At 37.4% G+C, this 25,961-nt stretch overlaps 2 protein-coding genes and 1 long non-coding RNA gene across 4 annotated transcripts in view; 1 reads left to right on the forward strand and 2 right to left on the reverse strand.

The window, feature by feature from the left end:
* LOC309708419 (zeta-sarcoglycan-like) overlaps nucleotides 1-25,961 on the reverse strand; it is a 370,409-nt gene that overhangs the window by 242,566 nt on the left and 101,882 nt on the right. The gene's annotated exons all lie outside the window — the stretch shown is intronic.
* The window catches only part of LOC309708639 (uncharacterized protein), a gene marked incomplete at its 3' end in the record, with an annotated part of 227,642 nt that overhangs the window by 122,586 nt on the left and 79,095 nt on the right, over nucleotides 1-25,961 (forward strand). The gene's annotated exons all lie outside the window — the stretch shown is intronic.
* Nucleotides 9,163-9,892, reverse strand: LOC309709122. Its single transcript, XR_014277434.1, has 2 exons — nucleotides 9,523-9,892; nucleotides 9,163-9,308 (listed from the first exon to the last, which is right to left on the reverse strand). It is a non-coding gene; the product is annotated as an uncharacterized lncRNA (long non-coding RNA).

The following is a 25,961-nucleotide window of genomic DNA, read 5'->3' on the forward strand; positions in this document are numbered from 1 at the left end:
TTAATGACAAGTAACCAACATAAAAGGCTTTTCCTGTCCTTAAGTGCTGATAGTACAGCTCCAGGCACATTTTGTAGAAGGCCCTCTTTTGCTCAACAGTGAAGAAGAAAAAAACAAAAAAGAAGAACAATGAAATGATTAAATAAGAGTGGAAAAAAGTGTTTGTATGCATTTACATGACTGTGAGGGTTTTTAACTGGGTCCAAGGAGGTTTGGCATGCAAAGAAAAAAAAAGGCTTTTGGTTTGCTGTTTGCTGTTCTTAAAAAACAATACCTCTCTTGTTGTTTCTCTCAACAAAACAATACAAACAATACAACAATCTTCACAAGAAACTTGGCCATACCCAACAATTGGAGGTCCAACACAGATTTACGTAACCTCTGTCAGTATAAATAAAAATTAGTAGTTTCCTGAGTCATAAGGGTTTTAAGGATCAGTGGAAATTATTAGCAGCATCTAGCATCCCGTTCTGAAAGGACATGGACTTCTAAGTTTTTTATTTTTCTAAAAGTTACTGGGCGAGCAACTGAATTTTTTAACAACCAGAATTTTTTATTTTATTTTTCTTTATTCACCAAAACAATCCTTCACAGTCCAAAAGCAGTCTTCACAAATGGTTAGTATGTCCAAGAAACTTGGACATATTCGAAATATGGATGTCGAACACAGATTTTTGTCACCACTCTCAGATAGCAATTAGAAGAGTTTCCTGAGTCGTGAGGGTTTTAAGAATCTGTGAATGGAAATAATTAGTCGCTTTGAGTATGCTGTTGTGAAAAGACGTGGCATCCTACCCGTGGTACCCCATAAGCTTTTGTTTTTCCTAACAGTTATATTGGAGCCTTTCTTGAGTAGCTGAAACTGTAACAATCAGGCTTATTGTGAAAGATCTACCATTGTCACATTATCAGAGAGAGTAAGGAAACGTGAAAAGATAGAATGATGGAAACCAAACGAATGAACAAGAATGAACGGCAACAGGCATTCACTTGAGAGAGAGAGGTACAGTTATCTGTAATCTGGAGTTATCCTCATATTAACATGTAAAGCAGGGGATAAAGTAAAAAGATAAAGGAATGAAAACAAATTTAAGGGGTTGTTTGCAGGAGATGGAATAAATGCAAGGGCAGACAGAATAAAAAGCCCCACATTAACCTCTGCAAGAAAATAGGTGGGTTGGCACACAGCACATTTGGATGTTACTGTCATATTAAGAATTCTATCTGTAATTTTTCCTCATTAATAAATCACTATGAAATTAGGGCGAGTGACACATTAAAGCATCGGAAAACTGTCTGTATTTGCAACTTTACCCTTTAGGATCATTGTTGGCTCTTTGAGCCTCTTTTGGAGGTTTCTGTGTACAATTTCTATTTTTCCACTGCCTGTTAACTCACTGGCAGTTTGTATCAGAAGCAACTAAGAACACTGAATTTCAGAAAATTCAAATTAAAAGTATTCAAGCAGTAAGTAGCAAATTGGCAAAAACACAGTATACTTATAGAAAACCCTGCACCAACACAGGGGAAAACAAACAACGTGGAATAGCAGAGGAAAATGAGTGAATAAACAACAGATTTGATGACAAAGTGAAGTAAATCTTAGTTGAAAGATTCAAACCTGCACATTATCTTGCATATTTTAAGGGTGAGTAACCACAGCTCTGAGAGTGGTACCCAGTCACATAAGCAGACAACAATGAGATGATGAGAGAGCCTGAAAATGAAAGAAATGTTTGAAAATGTCAAGTAGGAGAAAAGCAACAGTACCGAGAGGGGAAGTTAATTCTATCAGCTAGAACTAAAGCCATACATTAGCCTTTCTAGTGGAAGGGTGAGTAAGCAAAGACAAGCTATGAATAGGAATCACAATAATTGTGCAATTGTGTTAGTATATATATGAACTGAGATATGCATTTTAAGCAGGGATGAGTAAGAGAACGATCAAAAGGGTCACCAGTGACTGTTTCACAGATGGCTGTACAAACATTTCTAAAGCACAGCAACTTCCAACTTCTGCTGCCATTGGAAGTAGAATTTGCCAGCAGCAGCAAAATGGCTTCATTACTTTTTGTTTAATATTGTTGTGCAGACACACACTTAACAGATACTTTATTAGGTACTTCTTGCTAATACTAGATTGGTTCCCCCTTTTCCTTCTTAGCCTAGATTCAACAAGGTACTGGAAATATTCCTTAGAGATTTTGGTCCATCGTGGCAAGATAGCATCACACAGTTTTGGCCAATTTGTTGGGTTCACATCTCCCTGTCCACCACATCCCTAAAGCTTCATTGGACTGAGATCTGGTCACTGTAGAAGCCTTTGAGTTAAGAAAAAAAAAAAACAGGTTGAGATGATTTGAGCTTTGTGACATGGTGCATTATTCTGCTCGATGCAGCCATCAGAAGATGGTCAGGAAGCAACAATATTCAGGTAGACTGTGGAGATTAAGTTGTGCTCACTTGGTAGTAAGTGCCCAAAGTGTGCCAAGAAAACACACTTTGGGCAAACCATTAAGCTACCTACAGCATCCCAGAATGTTAATACAAGGCGAGATGAATCCGTGCTTTCATGTTGTTTACGCCAAATTGGAGCAGAAATCAAGTCTCATCAGACTAGACAATGTTTTTCCAGTCTTCTACAGTTTGCAATGGCTCATGCAAAATGTAGAAAGCTGGGAAAACATTGTCTGTATCCTGTTCTTAGCTCATAGGAGTGTTACACAGTCTGTCCTTCTCCCATTCTGTAATCCATCTGTTTCAAAGTTTGATGTGTTGTGCATCCACAAGATGCACTTCTGCATATCTTATGTGGTATTTGGTAAAGTGTGATTATTCAAGTTCCTGTAGCTTTCTTATCAGCTCTGACCATTCTCCTCTGGTCTTTTGCTGCATTTCATTTTTGTGTAGAAAATGGACACTTATTGAATATTTTCTTTTTTGTTTTTGAAGCTGTTCTCTGTAAACCCTAGAGATGGTTGTGTGGGAAAATCCACAAATCAGGAGATACTGAAATACTCTGACCAGCCTGTCTGGCCATGGCTCGTTCAAAGTCACTTAAAAATCTTTTTTCCCCATTCTGATGATTGTTTTATCTTGACCATATCTATATGCCTAGATTTATTGAACTGGTGACATGTGACTGGCAGATTAGATATTTGAGTTAATGAGCACCTGAATAGATGTACCTAATGTTAGGTTTTGTATTGTTGATTGTCGTTTATGCTTAGAAATATCTACTTATATATGCTTAGAGTTTTATAATTCGTTGTAGATTGGTAGAGGTTTGATCCTTGATAGCCTGCAAACTTTGTGTGCATTGGAGAGCACTCTGGGAGCATGGGAGAGGTCGTACCTTCTCTTATTGTTTTATGGTAGGATAAACTCTAAGTGCCTTTGGTTTGAATGAACTGCTGGACTTCCAGACCAGCAGGTTTAGGGAAGTCATTTATGGGGTCACACTCTGACCCCCCCCCCCCCACACACACACACACACACACACACTTACACAACGCACATGAAAGGTACTCTTTGTTTGTATGTAGACGTCATATGTTAATGAAGCTATGTATATATATTCATGTAACCTCAATAAAAGAGCAGTGTTACGGGGGAGCGGACGAGAGCAACTGGGGTCAAGTGAAGGAATGGCGTTTGTCCGGTTCTCTCCCGTGCACGAGAAACATGAAGAACTTTGCCTACTTCGTGTCTTGCTTGCTGTGTAATTATATTGTCTTCAACGTTCCAGCGAATAGGTTCAAGCTACAAACCTATCACCTAATATGGCCAGTGCTAGTGCAAGTCTGTTGTTCAGCATGAACATGCACAGCTAATATATTTTTACTTTTCTTTTCTTTTTTACATTTTGCTATACTTTCCACATTGATGAAGGCTGTATATAGTGACATATGAAATACACAAAAATGTGTGATCATTAAAATAACCTTATTTTGTTTAGATCTACTTTCACATTGAGGTGGGAAAAGAAATTTCAAATGCAATCGTTGTTTTCAAAAGGAAACAATATATCAGTGGGGCAACATTTTAATAAATAATGATGAAGAAAGAAAGTGTACTTTATTGGTCCCCGTGGGGAAAATCCCTCTCTGCATTTAACCCATTCACTCAGTGAAGCAGTGGGCAGCCACTGGGCGCCCGGGGAGCAGTGTGTAGGGACGGTACCTTGCTCAGGGGTACCTCAGGGTGGCTGTTCAGGGGAATCGAACCCCCGACCTTCCGATCATGGGGCCACCACTCTACCTACTGAGCTCAGACGGTAGCCAAGACTTGCCTAACCTTTAATATCCATTCAGAGTACACATGAAGCCATAGAAGAAAGAGGAAAGAATACAAAGTGCTGTTATTATGTGAAACAGAACAGAGAAAGTGATTCAGGCATGTGATGCTGGTAGGGGGGGGTCTGGCTGGATGAGGGGGTTGTGTAGACAGAATCTTAGAGAGATGAAGGGATCAAAAAGAAAGCTGGAGAGAAAAAACAAGCAAGATTTCTGGTTAGCTGCTGTCATGAGTCAGACAAGATGCAGCCTAAAAGGGATTATGGGAAGTTTGACAACAAAGTGTGCCTTAAGACCAGAGTGTAGGAAAAAACACAGGAGCTTAATTGGGAAGACAGACAGCAAGTCATGCAGAGAAAACTCACATTCATTCAACACTCGCACATGCACATGGCACCTTAAAACTCGGCAATAGCTGCCGTTAAAGCATATATTTCTTCATTCATCTCAGAAAGTAACACATTAAGCTGACATTTAGCTGACTTTTCAACAAAAGACACTGACAAGGAATGTGAAATCACTGAGCATGACTTTTCAGAAGACTAAAAATCAACTTTAAAAGTGCAGCACCACAAAATCTACACATACTGATAGTCACATAAACCCACGCTCATAAATATATATGGATAATAAAAACAAGAGATTCTTATTTCTGCAAAGAGTATCGTGCTCCCTGTGACTGAAAGAGAGCATTTTCGTTCTCTTTTAGTAGACGGATAAAAACCAAAGACAAATCCTTTCAAATTACTAACACCTTTTTTGGCATTTCTTTCTCTCCTTTTCTTCATTTTACATATTAAACTTGCTGCTGTCTACACCTTTGTCATTAGCTTCTGTCTCTCCTTCTTAACGTTAACAAATTCTTCCAGTCAGAAGGTTCTTCTCCTGCTTTTGACGATCTCCTGCATCTTGTTTTTCACCACTTCTAGTTATCCTTCTATCGCTTCCTTTGACTACTCTCCAAGTTCAACTGTGGTCATTTCCAGTTGTGTCAGTTTTACTTGTGACACTCTCACTGTCTATTTGTAGACACTGGAGTTATTATCCTCTGCCTTATCAAGGTTCTGACCAACAAATGCTGCTTTGATTAAGCAAAGGAAGGATTTTTGTCCCCCCAAAATCTAACATGTAGTAGAAAATTAAAGAGGAAACAGAGAGTATTCAGGACTATGCTAAATATAAATGTTTTAGAACTTTATATCAAAATAATAAGTTTGCTGTTGCAGTCACTTGGGATTCTGGCAGTGTAACAGAAATCTCCTCCATCTAGACTTTCTGCTTTGTAACACTTCATTTTATCAATGTTAATAATGATGTTTTGTTAATTCTGCTGCTTATGGTTTCACTCTGTCTTATACAGCCCCTGTTTTCTTCCTTAATTCAAGCCCTCTTCCCTCTGTCTTTTCCAGCTATTCACAGTGGCAGAGCAGTGCTAAGATTTGTTAGACATTTTAAACTGTTACATAAGACTGCAGCTCAACCAGACTCTGCATACTGTACAACGTCTAGTGTGTATGCATGATCATGTGTGACATAATCAGTTTGAATATAAACATTTCTGCCATGAGCTAAGAGCAAACTTATGATTGGTCATTTAAGAACAAATATTCAGGAGTTTATGATCAGTATGGATACCTGCTGATTTATTATAGGTTTTATGTTAAAAGCCTCAATGTGATTCTGAAGGTTTTATGGAAAAATATTGGATTTAACAAGTGAATTTTCCCAGTCTATGTATATCATTTCTTTATAATTATCATTTGTGTCATGTTCTATTTCTTTGATTTCCAGACAAAAACTATCCATTTTGCTCAAATAAGTGAAATACACGGAAATACACATCTCAAAAATAATGAGTGAGTTTTTCACAAATGTGCCTTTATACTTGTAACCGTGTATTTTTTATTTTGTTTTTACCTTAGTTATTATGTTCCTAGTTTTGACTTAGATTTTATCAAAAATTCCAGCATCACAGGCTGTTTTGGGGAGCTTTCTGGTTGTTTTTGCCAATACTCAAATTACAGTTGCAATCTGTAAAAACAATATGTGAAACTCTTCACAACATTTTGTTACATGTGCTCAAACAGAAGAACATAAAATAGCACAAAATATGTTTTATTCCTCTCAAAGTCAATATTGGTATAAATAAAGGAGAAAATCTCATTAAAAAAATAATAATATCAAGATAAAGTAAGTCAATAAGATAAAAATGACACAAAGATGTCATTGTTATTTATTTCCATTTGCTGATGTTTTAGCATATTTATGAAATAATTAAATAAAAGTATCTACTTTTTGAACAATTACAAGTGGTATGAGTCTTTGTGACAAATATGATGATGATGTTCTTTCTCAGTTGTATAGTTTTAAGCTTAAAAGTATTTATTTTTTTATTTTAGAGTGGGGAAATGTTTAACTGAAACTATGCTGTATTAACTTGCTTCAATCTGCCAATCTTTCATTTACACTTACAGTTACTGACATGTTGACAAACAAAAGAAAACACGATTTCACTAACAGTGACAGCGTGAATGGTAAATTGACTGGTTAAATTACTTTCTACTCTAACTGAGCCCTCAAAGTTCTTTTTTACTACAACCCTCATTCACCTAATCACACGTTCATGCAAGCAGGGGTTTTTTTTTGTACCTACAGTAAGGGCTTTGTCTAACATTAGCACATACACTCAGACTCCGATGGATGCATCGGGGACGACTGGCTGCTCCAGTTGGGAGGCAACCTGATCTATTTCCTGAGCCACAGCTGCTCCGATAGAGTGATATGTCTTTTCTCCTATAACTAACTTTGGTAGTGTTACTTTCAGTCAGTAGCTGTTGTAGAATATATTAACAGCCAAATTTCACTAACATGAGCAAATTAGCTTCATCTCACTTGTACTGGGTGGAGTGGAAAGACATGAATTTATAAAAGAAGTTGATTTTAAAAATGACCAGCATTCTACCAAGACCGTGAAAATGGATTCTTGCATGTCTTGTATGCTCCACCAACATTGCACACATGCTTCAGCATAATTAAATTTACAGTAGTAAACACCTGTTGTAAAGGGTTCTGCTATAAAGAAAATCTGGCCTCGTGAAGTATTATTAATAAGAGGTTTATAATTTGCAAGGATGCGCATTTTAATAGTTAAAATGGAGGCATCTGAACTTAACACATTTTGGTATTTTGCAGACTAGGAATAGGATCTAAACAGTACTGGTATCTTAGTGTCTTTTCACACAGAATAATGTCAAGTGTTTAAGTTTGAAATGATGAAATGATACTAAAAAAATGAAGATGGCAAAAAAATGTATGCAGCTGAATCAGCTACATGCACATTTATGTCATTTTATGTTAATTTGAGCCTCTTTGCGAATGTCTGATGATAAACTGCGTTAGAAGTCGAGAGCGTGCTGCCTATATGCAGCAGCAAGTGGGAGATCAAGCGAACACAGTAAGAAGGAATAATCATTCCGAAAGCAGCTCACATCTACACAGATCATGACATGGCAGGCATTAATGATTCAGTGGGAGACAAATGAAAAGGGTGAACAAGGGAGATAGACAGAAAAGATGCCAGGTGGAGGGAAAAGGACAAAGAAAAGAGAAAGGGGGTTGATAGAAAAAGCAGAGTTAAGGAAGGAAAAAGATGAAGAAGAGGGGTGAGAGGCTGATGGGAAATAAAGTGGCAGAGGAAAAGAGGAAGCCTTAGAGACTTTTTTTCTCCCCTTCTCAGCTCCGAGCCATTTTGGTTGGTTCACTTGTGTTATATTTTAGGAAAGCGTGACGAGACAGAATGTGAGAGTAGAGAAAATGCTGTTTGACATTACAGCAGCCTGAACACCAGTTTGGGCATTTAACACCTCATTTTCCAATATTTTCTGTGGCTGCGCCTGTATTTTTTTAGGTATTTAGAACAATTGTGGTGATTTCTCCTGCAAGAGTGTTGAAATCAAATGAATATGGTAGAAGAAACTAACTAAGAACAAGACAGACAGACAGACAGACAGACAGACAGACAGACAGACAGACAGACAGACAGACAGACAGACAGACAGACAGACAGACAGACAGACAGACAGACAGACAGACAGACAGACAGATAGATAGATAGATAGATAGATAGATAGATAGATAGATAGATAGATAGATAGATAGATAGATAGATAGATAGTCCAGCATGTCCAAATTAACACTGTCGGATTTGATTTCAACACTATTAAAGTGTCTATATGGGTCCACACCAGAGAGTGTTAATTTAACTCTTTTTGGAGAGTTGGTACGTTAACTCTGATTTAGTGTTAAACACCAAATCTGTCTGGAGTTGATAATTTAACACTTGGTGTTAAGAGATTATATATTAACTCTCAAAAGAGTATTTTAGTTTAACTACGTAAGAGTTATCTTCTAATTAATTCTAAACAGCGGGAATTTTACTGTTCTGAACTTCTAGAAATTTCTTTTGGAAATAAACATTTACTAAAAAGACGCAATGGTTTTTGAAAAATATTTATTCTGAACTGTGCACCACAATTTCAAAACATTTTCTGAAAGATGTACACAGCAAATTCTGGTCTTTGGAATTAACTCTCAGGGAGTTCAGATTAACTACATTTGAGTGTACATGCGTGACCATCGAATGAACTCTAGTGCAGAGTTAGAGTAACTCTTTTCCGGGAGTTGATTTTTCAACTCTTTATAGGAGTTAAAACTAAACTCTCACGGAGTGAAATTTCTACTACCATATAGAGTAAAATTTAACTCATAACTAGAGTTAAGTTTGATATTAACTCTTTTGTAGTGTTACTCATCAATTGAAAAAAGTTTTAGGTTTTTGGTGCAAATTACTACAAAAACACAATAGTGATTATTATGAATGTATGGATTTTATTTATCAAAAATAACATATTCAAATATGAATGCTGCATGGATTAACATACATTCTGTGTAACAGTACTGTAATAGCATAATATCCACCATTATTGGCAGCTAAACAGTTGAGGTCAGAAAGGCCTAACATTGGGCGAAAAGAAAAAAAAAAAACAGAATTAAAGGAAAAAAATGACTACAGAATAAGCACTTCTTGTAATGCAGTGTTAACGTGAGGAAGACTCTGTAAAGTCTCCATCAAGCCAACAAATTAAGTAATGCAACTCTCTCACAGAACATAAAATTGTGAATCACACCCATATGACATTTGGGCATCAAAACATTTGAAATGTCTTACTTTCTCCCTTTCTAGGACCAGTATCTTCTTAAAAATGGTTTCATTTACCTGAAAAGCAGGACACTGATCATGGAAACACGTTTCATGGTTAACATGCATAACAAAAACAGAGAGAGAGCGAGAGAGAGAGAGCAAGTCTTATTACACACTACAGTTGCAGAGCAAACTACATGAAATACTATATTAAATTATTTTTCTCTAATCTGTTTTATCTTCGTGTTTAAGCTTTTTCAAGTAATGGCAACTAAAGAGTCAAGTATAAGTCAATTAAGTACTGTATCTACATTTCTTTCATGTATGCTGTCCAATAGAGGCTGAACCATTTGAAGTCCGGCATCACTTGTGTCACTGCCCTGACTGCTGGTGGTTGAGACAGACAATGTATCTGTTAGACTTGGAGAGGAGGGCTCTTCCACATGTTGCTTCAGGACAGTCAAATCTGAGGGTGACAAATAAAAATATTAGAATACAAGGTACCGTATTTCCCGGACTACAAAGCGCACCTGAATATTAGCCGCACAAGCTAAAATCAGGGGAAAATCCTGTTTTGTACATACATTAGCCGCACCTGACTAAAAGCCGCAGGTGTTTCAATGTTGACTTATCATATGTAAGAGAATATGCACAAAGGGAATTGTCAGGAAAGAGATGGCTGTTTGGAGACACACCCCTTTTATTAATATTTTGAAAAACAAGTTATGGGTACATATTTGCACATGTAGTACATAACAGTAACCTACAGCACACCAGAAAAATAGATTCGGACTACCTTTTAGGCTCAGGTGCAGTGACACGGCTGTAACAAGAAGAAAAGTCAGTCATTCACCATCTTTCTCTTCTTCCTGCGCTCTAAAACCACCAAAGTCCTCTTCTCCAATGTCGGATACAAACAGGCTCAGGATGGCTTCGTCATCCACTCTCCGCTTCTCTCCTTCGTTATCACTTTCAAAACCAAAGAAATCCTCGTTGTCAGTGTCAGAGTCGAACACCCTCTGAAGGGCCGTGGCGGTGTCCTCCTCTCCATCATGCAGCAGTCCAGCCCTTCAAAATCCGTTGGTGATCGTGGATGTTTTCGCACTTTTCCACGCTGTCAGAATCCACCGGTGGAGTTGGGCATAACTTGCTTTTCGCAAGTTTATCGCCGCTCGTCATCCATGCCTCCCGCTGAATGCGTAGCGCTACTTTGAAGTTTGTTTTTCGCGCTACTTCGTACGGCACTACGTTGCCTGGCGGACGGACATGTGACTAACATACCACTCTTGAACCCCGATCCTTCCGCCAGGCAACGTAGTGCCGTACAACAGCGGAACAAACAAAACAAATCGTCTTACGATATCACAAAAATCATGGACAATCCATAGAAAAGCCGCACCTGACTAAAAGCCGCAGGGTTCAAAGCTTGTGCAGAAAGTAGCGGCTTATAGCCCGACAATTACGGTATATACAATCAAAAACACAACACAACAAAGATACCATTTATGCACACAGGGCCAGTAAATTGCACGGTTTGATTAAATTATACTTTCTCCCAGGAGAACAGATGGTTATTTTGTATTTTATTATGGTAATATACAATTTACATACCACAAGGTGTGAGTGTCACATAGTGTGTTAGGTCTGAGCAGTCACGCAGCTTCTTGGATGATTGTGTTTCCAGGATGTCTGAAATGCATGTGATAAATCCAACTTACTGTTGAGCCATGAAAACAGCATTTTGTGATTGTTACCACAGGATATTAGACAAATTAAAAATGTTTATTTAAGAGTAACTGTACAAATCAAATCAAACTTCTGCTGCACTGAAGTAAAATCATCACTTAGTTAATAACAACATTATCATTTCTTCTTTAATGACTTAGTACAAACCATAACTTACCTGCTCTCACAAAATCTGTGAAGCTGACTTCTTCCAATTTTGCATATTTCTTTGTCTCTCTGTGTTTTACTTTTATCAACATCTTGGCCACCTACGGAAAAAAATACCTTTACTACTATGAAACACAACACAAGAAGAAGAGGTTGTTTATGGTAACTCTATGTAAACTGTGTATAACTTAATCAACGAACACTGTCTTACATTGAGTTAGCCTGTCCACACTAAATATTGCTTAAAATCTATTTAGCTAGGCTGGTTTAGCAGACAATGTGACTGCATGTTTGCTGTGTCCTTGTCTTTACAGTTCTGGAGACAGGGTTGTGTGCATGTCTCAGTGTGCAGCAGGACTAACTAACTGATGTTAATGGTACCTCAACATCTCATCAGTGAGGCTGCACCTCTCTTTGGTTAAATACGGCCATTACCATGAGTCTAAACAGAATATTACTGTAGTTAGCTAACGTTAAATTAAACGTTGGTGTTAAAATTAAGAAATAGAAATAAACGTTTTCATTGACAACGTGAAATGTGTATCTTAAAATACAGTAAGATAAGTAAGTTAGCTAACTTTTGACTAGCATTAGCCTAGCTGCTATCTCCAAATCAGCATAACATACAGAAAACACATGTAGTGCTAGTTAGTTAACTTTATATTTTACTTGTGCATCCATGTAACTGAATATATATATATAAATAACATCACTACACTCACAGAAAATTCCAAAGTAAATAAAGTATTTTTACCTCCTACATGTCGGAGTCCAAGAAAGAAACACAGATAGGCGCTGTAACGGTCGACAGACAAACAACACCAGCAATGTGTTGAATTAGACTCCTTAGCACCCAGTGAATGAACACCTAAATATTACACCGCTTTAGAGTACTCCCCAACACTGACTGTAGTATAAGGTGAAAAATAAACTCCCGGAATGTAACTCTTGCGCACTTTTATGCCTAACTCCAGAATATTTAACTCCAGTGATTTGCTGTGTAACAGTGTACATGTTCTCACTTTCATTAGAATTTTGTTTATCAAAAGGTCTGACATAGGTGAGCTGGTAAATGCAAATAACAGCATTCTCATCACTTATTTCTTCAATACAATATGCATGTCCTTCATTCATCCCTTTGTGGAACTTCAACGCACTTCTGCTCTCCCCCATATTCCATCTTCACAAGCATATCCTATGTGGAGATTGAATAAAAATTAGTTGACACTAATTAATGCCACAAATAATCCAGTAATCAATTGCAGCACAGTAAAAAAAAAAGGAATCCTCTTTGAGCCATTACTTGTGTAAAGTATTTTCCCAAAAGACAAGGACACAGGCAACAGGTAATACTGAACTAAATGTAAAACCTCAACCTTTTTCATTTTTACCTAAACCGTGTGCACAAAACTCTGGAGGGATCTAAATGCTAACGTAGAACCCAGTCAGGACGTCTGCTACTGCTGTTTGCTCGTTTTTATTTTTATTTTTATGGGAAATCGTTTTCAGGCTTCAAGTAGCACCATTATACACACATTCTAGACATTGTTTTAGGTGTATTTGACCAAAGGTTTGACTGAAAATTCACATGCAAGCTTTTTTTCAAGGCTGTGGTATTTGCCTGCAAACAATACCTTTCAGCTAGCTAAAACAGAATATTATGCTATCAGCGAGCAACATGGCTAATGCCTTTCACACAGCTTTGTCTCAACTCCAAAGAGCCACAGAAGTAAAAGCTAATAACAATTGAAACAATCTTTGAAAAAATGACTTACCAAGCATGGCAAACAACTCAAATATGTAGAGCAAAATGTTCTGAAACGGCTTCACTTCAGCTTCGATTGGAGCCTATGGTGCTGGGGGCGGAGTCTGTGAATTTACTCTATTGGTGTCATAGCCCCTCTAGGAGTTCAGAGTTAAGAGGTCAAGAGTTAATGTTTCCATTGTAACACCTCCAGATTTGAAATAGAAACACTCATTTTTAACACTCGATTTTAACTACTATCATTTTACACCTCAGAGTTACATTAAAAGAATGTGACTCTACTTAGAGTAAAATTAACTCTACTTTTGCAAGAAGACTATTAACACCAAAACATTTAACACTTTTGAATTTGCTGTGTAGATAGATAGATAGATAGATAGATAGTAGGGGTGCAATGATACTCGTATCGATATTGAACCGTTCGATACAGTGCTTTCGGTTCAGTACGCATATGTATTGAACAATACAAAATTTTTTATTTATTTGATCAACTTTTCTTCTGACGATGCTGTCTGTGTTGAGCGCTCAGTGGATCTGCGTTCGACTACTGTGCCTAGGCTGCACTGTCAAGCGCAGATCCACTGAGCGCAGCGTAAGCTAGCAAGACAGAAGCTAAGCTTATTGCAACATGGCAAACTGAACCTCCCCCACCCTCATTCAGATCTGGCCTTTGGAGCTATTTTGGTCTTCATGTGAAGTATGACCCTGAAGGTAAGCGCGCCATGGACAAAAGTAAAGCAGTATGTCGGATGTGCCACGCAATGCTCAATTACATGGGTGGGAACTACTGCGTTAGCACAGTTTGCTCGTTAACGTGTTGACGCCGTCTAGCCCCACGCACGGGGCGATCCGCGGTAGCTTGTTAAAGGAGATTTGCCGCGTTATGGCATTAACGTCATTTCAACGAGATTAACGCTGACAGCACTAGTGGGAACACAACGAATATGACTGCACATTTACGCCAACATCATCCTAGTGCAAAGACAAGTGGAAGCAGACAAAAACAGCCAACACGCATGCTACAAACTTTACCAGAGTCATTTAGACAGCCGTTAGCACATGATTCTCCCTATGGGGACCTGATATGTTTAATATGCTGCTGAGAATATAGCCCAGAAGAAGCATATAGTATAGCTTTTATTTTGGAAAGAGCCATGTCTCTGTAATAAACTCTCTTTTCCAAAGATGAGTGATTTCTCCATCAGATAGATTTCCCTTTGTTGTTTCAGCAACATTAAATTTAAAAACTGTACGTTTGAGTTAAAATATATATTTATAATTTTAATAAATGACAAATTAAAAAAGCATGAACATTTTTTTGTATCGAAAAAATATCGAACCGTGACACCAAAGTATCGAACCGAACCATCGTTGCACCCCTAATAGATAGATAGATAGATAGATAGATAGATAGATAGATAGATAGATAGATAGATAGATAGATAGATAGATAGATAATCTCTGAATCTAATTTAGCATCAAATGTAGGCTGAAAATAATATACTGAAAACGGCTGAGCCACACTGGCATACAGACAAGGTGGCAAGGGCCTGCTGCCAACCCTGTCAACCCGATTACACACATACTACACTCACACACATAGACACAGACAAACACACAAACTTGTGATGTTTACTTAGTCCACAGGGCACACACATAGACACAAATACACAGCCTGGCACAGCATCAAGGTGGCATGGCAAGGCAGTGCTAGTGGCCTTGTCAACTCTCGTAACTTCCCATAGGAAACACAGAGGCATTTAGTCCTGAAAGTGTACATCATTTGTAAGAAGTTGAAAAGAAAGAAAGACAAAGTGAATTTTGGAGGTAAGAAGAACATACAGAGTCAGCAGAAGTAAAACTGGAAGAGAAGACAGACGTAAGACATTTTAAAAATAGAGAAGAGACATAACTCAAGAAAAACAGTAATACGAAAAAGAGCATACAAGAAAAAAAAAGACAGCAAAAATATTGTTGGCCAAGCAGCATAGCAACAGATGGACAAACTAAGGAAATCAGAGAGGGAGAAAGACTGAAAAGAGACTGGTGGAGTGAACAACACAGACAAGTAGAATGAGGGAGAAAGGTGGAGTAAAAAGACCATCTGCTGTTATTGGGACACTCCAGGCAATTTTGTATGATGCTGTGTGCGTCTGTGGATGGGTAACTCAGTGTCTCACTGTCACTGCATGTGTACATGTGGGTAACAATTGTGTGTTAGTTTTTGTCTGGCAGTGTTTTAACAAGAGACTCATCTAAAATACACATAAAGGTTCAACGCATTAATGTGCATGTTTGCAACAGACTACAAATGCAGACTGACAAATGACTCGTTTCTTTTTTTGATCTTTATCATGACACTATGCCTAACTACTCTGTCTTCATTTGTTAATTCTGACTGCTCTGTAACCTTTTAGAATTTTACTGAAGCTTTTAAATGACCAGCTTTCCAAAACCTTATAAAGAATGATTTTACACGTTAATCTTAACACTTATCAGGTTATGTCACTATAATAAATCCTTTTATAAAACTGGTATGTACAAATTCTTTCAATAAAAAAAACATGCTTCTTTTTTTTATTACATGAAAGGTTCTTCATTTGTAAATTTTAAATTTCTGAATTAATTATTGCATATTTATTTGTTAAGTGTAACCAATGACACACAATCTTATTAGCTTTGCACTACAACACAGAAACCGAGTACTGTCCTCAAGGCACAAACAGATTTTAGGTTTCTGTTAATGGCAGATGGTTGAACAAGTGGATGACGGATGGCAAAATCATTTCCAATATGTGCAGCCTCTTAAATAAAGCCAAAGATAAAAGCAAATACACATCAGTGCTGGAGACAAGCCTGGGACAAGCTACAGTGTTTACTGAACCATTTGCACAAATCATAGTGTTAACAGGAGATTAAAGTAAGTTTGACTTTAACTGTGTGGTTCCAATTACACACAAAGGTGTACATGTCACTGACACATTATTTGTTACCAGTGTACTTTTATTTCCACAATTATTTTCTATTTGGAATGATTGTACACTATACAACTTTACTGACAAGTTTTGATGTGTATTTGGGATTATTGTCCTTTTGGAATTATGTCCAAGTTTCAACCATCATGCTGCTGATCTGAGGTCAAGCTGAAGACTTTGGAAGACTTCCTTCTTCATTATTCTATCCACAAATATTGCAGTGATTTTGCTTTAGTTCGCTTTAGTTTATTTTTAGTTGCGTATGTACTTTTTCATAATTATCTGAACCGCATGTAAATTTGTACGTTTGCTCACTTACAAAGAGATGAACAAGGGGGAGACTGAGACAGTAAATACTGCAATTTCTTCATGTAATCAGGAAGTCTTCTACAGTACACAGACGTTAGTCAGGGTTCTGTGCTGGGAACATTTCTATTTACATTATACATGCTTCCCTTAGGCAATATGGCAACGCATGTACATGCAGTGGCTCAGCACTCCAGTGATAGTGGGGTCATTTATGCTAAGGCAATATTAGGTCGGTATTCTGACTTTGCACCATAATTTCATTGTACAGTCTTGTCCAATGACAATAAAGTATATTATTTTATCTTATCTTATTACAAGGCACTACATACATTTTACTGTCACGTAGACCAGCTTTATCTCCATGAAGACAGATAATAAACACCAATTATTCAAACTATAGTTATATATTACAGACATAAAGGTCTGGATTAAGGCTTCAATTTTTTCCTTCTTCTTATAAATTGAGACAAAACTGAGGTTATTGAACTCAGCCCTAAAGATGTTAGAAACACAATGTATAACCAGATGCTTACTCTAGATGGCATTACCCTCGCATCCAGTAACACTGTGGCGAATCTCAGAGTTATTTTTGACCAGAATATGTCCAGAATGCTGCAGCAAGAGTACTGACTGGGTGTAGAAAGAGAGACTATATTTCTTCCATATTAGCTTCTCTTAACTGGCTGTAAAATTAAATATAAACTAATTAAATTAAAAAAATATTTTCCTCACATACAGGGTTTTGTGTAATCATGACACATCATATATTCAACTCCCAATTTGGTTTGGGGAGAGTCAAATATCCTCTCTATTTTTAAGATTAGGATTACCGTTCTATTTGATTAAACTTATATTCACGGCTTGATCAGGTGACACTGAACCAACACTTATGGGGCCATTAAGCTAACCGGGTTGCCTGTGTCTTGTGGCACATTGGCTGGTTGTGCACCTCCTGATTTTTGTAACCTGGCACATACCGCCACAGCAATCACAGCTGGATTGAAAACATGTGTATACAATCGTGTTGGTTTTTACCACCATTTCAATGATATTCAGTACAGAAACCCAGAGACATACAGATAAAAACTTTTATGGAAAAAACTTTGCAAAAAAACACTTGACAAAGTCTTGACTTCCGGTTTTGACTTCTCCGACAATAGCAGCACTTATGTGGCCTTATTCTCTGAGTGGCAACACCTATTATTCGGCAGAATACTGCAGTTGCTTCTTGTGCTGATAACGGAGGTTATGAAAACAAGTGACTGTGAGACGAGGTTGAGGCGGTGAGTGAAGTGACCATTCTGGCAGGTATACTGGCGCCTTTAATTACACTGCAGTAGGTCTAGACTGCTGCAGGCTTCCCATGATGCACTGATCATTTCTTCTTCACTGACTTCTTTTTCACTCTCCATGTGTTTATATACAACGATTGCATTTACTCATTAATCATTCATTTTAAACTTTCTATTATGTGTATCTTTTGTCATTTTTCCCTCTGCTCTCTTGTCTTTTCCCTCAGCCACAACTGGCCACGGCAGATGACTATGCCTCCTGAAGCCTGGTTCTGCAGGAGTTTTCTTCCTATTAAAAGGGAGTTTTTTATTCCCACTTTTGCCAAGCACTTGCTCATAGGAGGCTGTCTGATTGGTGGGGTTTATCCTGTAATATTGTAGGGTCTCCACATGTCAATAAACAGCAACTATACAACAATGCACAACTATTGCAATGAATTAAATGAAGTCTTTGAAAATACTACTTAAAGAGGAAAACATAAAAAAGACAAAACACTTGAGCTGTAACTAGGGCTGCCACAAACGATTATTTTGATAGTTGACTAATCACCGATTATTTTTGCAATTAGTCAACTAATCAGATCATGCATCCATTGGACGTAAAACGTTCGGCTTATTGCACCAGCATGCATCTGCTCTTATATAACTATCATTAGCTTACAGCTTGAAGTGTTTAAGGTATGTGCTAACTAAAAATAAAGACAAGATGATAGTTTATTGAATTTTAATGAAATTTGCAGATTGTTTCAGTGGAGTTTAATAAACTCAGCCCTCTGCTTCTTGCTATCTAAAATAAAACGGGACACCGGAGTAAATTCTCGAGCATCTCACACTTCTGATAATCAGTTGTCTGCTTGACGTTTATTCAGCGGTGTAATAACCATAACTTTAATCTCAGCCAAACCAATATACTCAGGAACAAATAAAATACTGAAAAAAGCCAAACAATAACATTTTTAAGTTATCTAAGTGACTTATATATCATGTTTAACCTGAGTAGCGAAAGACGGCGGTGGGTTTGAAAACGATTTGCCGGGAGTCCGGTGTTCTCACCTTGAACCCCGGCTAGCTATCGAGCTGGTGGGTAACCACTGCATTTTCTCCGAAAATGAAATTTACACAGTCACATTCTCGCCTGAAAATATGTTAAACGTTTATTTTGTGACCCAGAAAGAAAAATAAGAGTAATATTAAAACTAGCTGCCGCCATTGTTGGAAACTGAGCAGGGTTGCGCTATGAATTTTGGGATAGTTTGGGCCACAAAGTATACACCCGACCCATCCTTCAAATCTGGGGAAATGAAGGGCGCATTTGTCGGCCACATTTGTCGGAGTCTTCGAATTTGGACAGTCTTCGTCGTGCTGCTGTAATGTAATCAGCCTACAAATGCGGGCACAGGAGGATACGGTTCCTGAATTTGGACACAGCTACGATACCGGACACTGCTTCTTCTTCTTTGAGGTTTAATGGCAGCTGGCATCCTTGTACATGCAGTGCTGCCATCTTCTGTTTCAGTCCGTTATTACACTCTTTAATCCTACTACTTATTCCTGCGTCTTTTGGGATCTTACAAAGCTTCAAACGACGCGTCGACTATTAAATTAGTCGTCAACGATTTTGATAGTCGACGTAATCTTGATTAATCGTGGCAGCCCTAGTTGTAACACAGTCAAATCAATCCAATTTCCCCCTAAAAATGAATATTCAAATTACAATCTAGCCTATAGTTTTTATTATTATAGGAGCAACCTTAATTTATTTCTATAACTATGTATGGATGACAGTCTTTTACTCCAATTTGTACATGCTGCCTGTGGCCAGATAAAAATATCAACAAGTATAGGTGAGATATTATCTTGACAATAGTAATCAAGTCTTTGCCAACAACATTTGCCCACTCCTCATACATGCACAAATAGTCAGTCACAGAGATGTTTTACCTGACTCACATCTTATCTGTCTGCTTTTACTGTTACTCATACTGTCATCCACACGCTCACTCTGGCCCTTCTCTTCATCACTCTGTAAGCCTTTTAACCCACTCATGTGCCCGTTTATACAGAAATATAACAGAGCTCAGGCTGGCATACAATAAGCACACACACATTTTTCAAAACTGTACATCAGTATGCCAGTGATAAGGAGGCACGGCATGATGTTAAAACATTCTGATCCACAATTTTATGGTAACACCTCTGCATCATTTACAGGATTTTTTTTTTTACATATCATTGACTTGGTTACCACTCTTTTAAATAAATATGCAGCCTCACAGTCAGAAACTAACATATAAAGCATAAGTCAGTACACTCCCATACATCCTGGTGCATACATAAACACAACACTTGCATACAGAAAAACCTGAGAAAAAGTTTCTGGGATGGTTAAGAAAACCTAAGGTAACTGAAAAGAGGTTGCTTAAAGTTCCAGTGATTCTATTATTACTGTGGTTAATTGCCAATAGCTTTCTTCTGAAGGTAAATTAAATTTTAATTAAGGGATTAATTAAGGCATTTAAAATAGCTACAACTGTTTCTTTTTAAGGGGCATTATTCACTTTTTGACATTCTAGAACTCTACATTGGGAGATTTTGACATAGTAGTAATAGTGTTAGTCCTAAACACATCCTATGTTCAAAACTTTCTAGTAATATCCATCTTAAGTCAGTTTACCTATGGGTATGTTGTGTTTATCAAAAAACAGATAAATGAAATCTGTCTGATTCAATAATTCAGAGGTAACAAGTGAAAATATAATTGCACGGCCACGCTGTGCTAATTATATATTTTAAAAAATAAATGTAGAGGTAGGAATTGCAATTAATATAAATCTCAAAGTATTCACAACATTCCTGAACAGAAATAGGCCTCTGCACCTGGGGTGAGGGTGTGGCCATGAAAACAATGTGACATGCCATTGGATGTTGGGACACATAATAACATGACGCTAAGCATCGGCCAGTGAATGTGAACTAACAACCACAAGGTCGCGGTTATGGCAGCACTGTAGGAAAAAATCCTAATATAAAAGTATTTTACTGTGCATTTTACAGTTTTGTTCTGTTCTTCTAGAATATCATTAAAGTTACGTAAATAGATTGTGATTTCACATTTCAAATGTAAATTAACGTTAAATCACTGTAATGTAATAAAACATAATTTTCATGGTTATTAAATGTATCTGTCTGTACATATGCATATTTAGATTGTTAAAATACATTCACAAATGTATCATGATTTCACAAATATCTGTCCGTTATTTGAAAGATTGAACTGTTGAATTCAAATGTAATGCTATGGAAAAGTATATAAACATGATTCCTATAAGCTTGTGTTACATCACATAAGTATTATTATCATTGCTATTTGCTATTTAAACACTCTCCATCAAGGCTTTGAATGTGATGTCACATCATGCCAAAACGCACCACTTACATGGTCACCACCAACAGACTCCCTGTGGCACAGAACCCCTCCCCAATAAACAAAAGTTGGGGCGATCGTGGCTCAAGAGTTGGCAGTTCGCCGTGTAATCAGAAGGTTGCCGGTTCGATCCCCGGCTCGGACACTCTCGTTATTGTGTCCATGGTCAAGACTCATCACTTACTGGTAATGGCCAGAGGGGCCGATGGTGCGATATGGCAGCCTCGCCTCTGTCAGTCTGTCCCAGGGCATGCAATCAATTATTATGTAAACCAACTGTTAACTGTATATTTCTGTACATTTACATATTATGATTCATATTGCCACATTCATTGACCTTGTTTATAGGTAATTTCATTGTTTGATCACGTTAAAATGATTTTTAATTTAATGTTTAAAATCACTTGAAAAGGCAAGATCCCATGTAAAATTAGCGCAAAAAACTGTATTGTCATTACTGGAAATAATCGTATTTTTATGAGGAAGTTATTTTCTGTTATTTTACAGTAGTATTTTGGCGCCCCAGCTGCCGGAATATTACCGTTTTTTTAAGATGTTTTTTGTAACAGTGTAGTTGTAGAGACACAGACTTTACCCCTTGTATTTTCTGCTTGTCTGCACACACAGAGCCTTCTTTTTAATTTTAAAGTTTCACACAGACACACGCATACAGAGAGACATAAACAACACACACAACTGCACCTAACTACCCGAATGCACAAACAAATAAAGCCACCGTCTGTTTGCCATACACACAAAGAGCTTACCTTCCATTCATATGCAGACAGAAGCCTTCTCCATCATCCCCCACTGTTATTTTCAAGTAAGTTTACAGTGCTCATAAACAGGTTTTATGTAGTCAATATGGCTGACTGTCTGGTACACGGTGTCCTCTACTCACAAGGCCTGACTGTCAATATAACAGTAAAAATCTCTGTAAACACCCTCTCTTCATACCACGCTGAATCAAATTTAACTGCCAAGTTAGTTGTTTTCGTCTAAGGTGTTTCAGATCCATTTTCGAAAAGGTTAAAGAAACAAATCCATATTTAGCTGTAGGCAGTTTTGTTAAGCATAAAATCTGTATGTGTATATTTCTATTACCGGTCATCACATTTTACAAGGAAACTCAAACTTTGAGCTACACGTTTGTCTATTACTCTTAACCCAGGCATCACAGTGCATTTTATATGTTGTCTTTGTGGGTACTTATATACTGTGAACAGCCAGGTGTTTCATGAATGGCTTTCTGTGACATACCCTTTTTCTGGAGTGGATCACTGATCCTCATTTGGACAGGTGCAAGTGCTTATTCTAAAAAACTGAGATAGTGAATTTCTGATTTGAGCATGAACATGAGCAATACCTCTTTTGCCTGATATCTGACAAAACTGTCACAATCAGTTTGTGGCATTAAAGCCATTTTTCTAAGTGATCAATAAAGATCAATTAACCTTGCCAATATATGCATTGAACAGAGGGAAGTATTAACTTAATGTAGTATCAGGCAAAATTTTATATGCCTGTAAATACATTTACCATGCAGTTATTAGTCTTACTATTATTCCCTGTTGCCCATTACTTTTTCTTCTTGTTATTACTCCACTTTGACTGAAGCACTAAGCTTGACATTAGCTTCACAACAGTTGATTCTCAAAGTTTACTTCAGTGCTATTACTTTTTCATTTCAGAAATGTATTTAATGCTGCGATACCAGATGAATCACTCATCTTGAAGGAGTAGAAAGATTCAAAGTTCTGGACCCAGGAAAGCTATAATTTTCATTGTAATAAATGACCATGTATTGTGGCTAATGTGTTTTCTCATCAATGGAGCTTTGTGGCACAAAGGACTAAATTATATCACATCATAGATTCAGAAGCAACACTAATTAGTAATGTTACTTTGGGCTTTGATCTTTTCAAGGAATCTGTCGACCAAAGGAAAATGCAACAAATCAACAGCCTTACCCTTTAATGCACTCACTTTATCCTTCTTCTGCCTGACCAAATCTTTTCTTTTCTTTTTTTTCAGAAAGCCCTGAATAGGAACTTTTAACATATAATTGCCTCAGCTGCCCTGTCCAAGAAAAGATTCAGACCAAGGCCTACACAAACAGACACACAAACACGCATAGCTTCTTCTGCTGGTCTTTGAGTGGTCCCTAAGGAGAATCTACTGTTAGTAGATAATTGGTTTCCAGCCATCACAATACAGCCGTTCCTCCCTCCTATTTCTTTCTCTAAAGCAGTCTTAGCCTCCCTAGGTCTCTCCTTTTTACATTGCTGGTGCAGCATTTTGCAGTGATACTCAACTACGGACATAAAACATTCTCATCTTTTGTCAGATGTAATACTACAAGTCTACAAGTTATTTAGTTCCACACTTTTATTTAACAGTATTTAGCTGTTTTGTCATTAATGCTCAATTAAAATTAATGTTAAAGCAGAATCAGAATCAGAATCAGAATACTTTATTGATCCCTGGGGGAAATTATTTTTTGTTACAGTGCTCCATTTTAAACCAACATTAAGACAAGACAGACAATACGCTAACTAAGAATAGTACAATATATACATATATATACATACATACATACATAAGTCACTTATAAATAAATATTTGGAAAAGAAACATGTGTAGTTGTAGCAGCAAACAGTGTGTTAAGAATGACTTGCAGAAAGCATTTAGGGCCTTGACAGTCCATCTGTTCTGCCTCTGTAGCCCTGGCCCACTTTCTGTAAATGTGTGGAGGGAAGTTCATATATACTGTTACTTTTTTTTCTACTAATTTGACCAGGAACTGATCATATACAGTATATGACAAACCCATGCTATTCTAAAACGCAGTGATTACAGACTCGGCTATCTGAATTCACGCACACATGGACTTCCTCAGTGGCACCATCAATTTTCTACTCACCTGCTACAGCAGACAAAAATTTCTAACTCTAAATATGGCATTTAGTTTTCAGCATCCCATATGGGCCAGTTACTATGACAACCCCTGCATTCATGTCCAAGCAGCCTAATATTTACTCAGTAGATACATTTTTGCGGACTGTCTCTGAGGTAGGTGATGATACCCACCAGGTGTTTTCTATATAACAGACTCAATCTATAATACATGAAGTAAATACAGCCTTGCAGAATTCAGGTCATGTGAATGCACTCAGCTTAACTTTTTTTTTTCAGGTTTTCTTACTCTTACATAGTGGTAAATATGAAGATGAGAAAATTATAACCATCAGTTATCCTAAAGGATCAAGTTCAGTGTGAACAACCAACTAAACTTGGCATCCCCTTCAACTGTTTTAAGCCCACCATAAAACCAAGACTGCCAGACTTATCTTTATATTTTTTCCATGCTGTAGTGCCATTTTTTGGAGCAATTCAAGTTGCTATACAGCAATATAACTGTTATATCCAAAATTCTAACAATATATATGCATTAAGTCCATAGTAACTACATAAATTGCAGAAAAGTGCAATGAACTACAAAGAAATTGTTATAAATAATCAAGGTTTAATTAAAACGCATTGTGGCTACATTAAAATTGCTAAGTAGTTCATATTTTGTCATAGCTACAATGCGCAAGTGAGTACATCCAATACCTTGAAAGTAGGACATGCCTTATATTAAATTTGCTTCGAAAAATGTTGCAGTCAGACATGAGAAATTAGAAATGGTGTTGCTATTTTTAGGGATAGCTGTAGCTCAGGAAGCAGAGCAGGTCATCTGTTAATTGGAAGGTCAGTGGTTTGGTCCTGATGAAGCACCCTTGAGCAGGATACTAAACTCCAAATTGCCGATTTAGCCAATCTGTGATGGAAAGTGCTCAAAGGTACAGAATAAAACGCTGAACAAATTTTGTTGAACAAATTTGTCGACCATGACCTCTTCTCTATTCAGCCTTTTTGACTCTATAATGATGCCACCCAGCATGATTTTATCTGTTATCTTAGAAAAGAAAACATCAAAATGATTCTCTACTGTTTTCTGTTTCTTTCTTGCTTTTCACTTTAAAAAAAAATACAATAAACCAAAAATGTTCGTGTCTTCAGATTTTGGAATTCAAATATATTTACTTAACAGCATAACAGTAAACCTACACACACTTTTAGAGCAGAAGAGCATATGTGATTATTTCTGGTCCCACCCTGTCTATTCTAGGCAGGTCTTTGGAAACAGCCAGACACTGCTGTGTGGATATAACTGTGTTTGAGAAAAAAAAATAAGATGGGGGTCAGAACTGATGGAAGAAGAAGAAGGAAGGAAAGAGAGAGCAGAAGATGGAGGGGGAGACATGGAGTGAGAACAACAGTGATAGATTTGCTCTCTTGAGTGAGAGAGAGAAGGGGCAAGTAAGGCTAGGGATGAGTATAAAGTCATTAAGAAGCAGCTATAGCAAGAGGCTACTGGTCAATAGGTCAACACTTACCTGCAAGTGTCAAGCATTAAGCCGGCACCATCTGCACCTTTAGGGGTAATTTTTTGTGTGTCTAGGTGTGTGAGTGTAAGTGAGTGTGTAAAATGAGCAAAAGAGCTTTTTATGATATTTAGCTAACGGAGAGCAACAGTTAAAAGACACAAACACATATTTAAACACCTTCATGGTCAAACAAAGGATAGTGATGAGGATGGAGTAGCAATGGTGAAACATTAAAAATGGAAAAGACCATGGATTGGAGAACAGCAAGAAAAAAATTTATGAGACAGGTTTAAAATCATTTGACAGTGAGGAAAAATTATGTAGCCAGTGACAAGAGAGGCAGCGATGGAAATCACAAAGATAGAGACCATAACA

This window comes from Aulonocara stuartgranti (assembly GCF_965226115.1).
Source record: "Aulonocara stuartgranti genome assembly, chromosome: 6".
NCBI classification, from domain to species: domain Eukaryota; kingdom Metazoa; phylum Chordata; class Actinopteri; order Cichliformes; family Cichlidae; genus Aulonocara; species Aulonocara stuartgranti.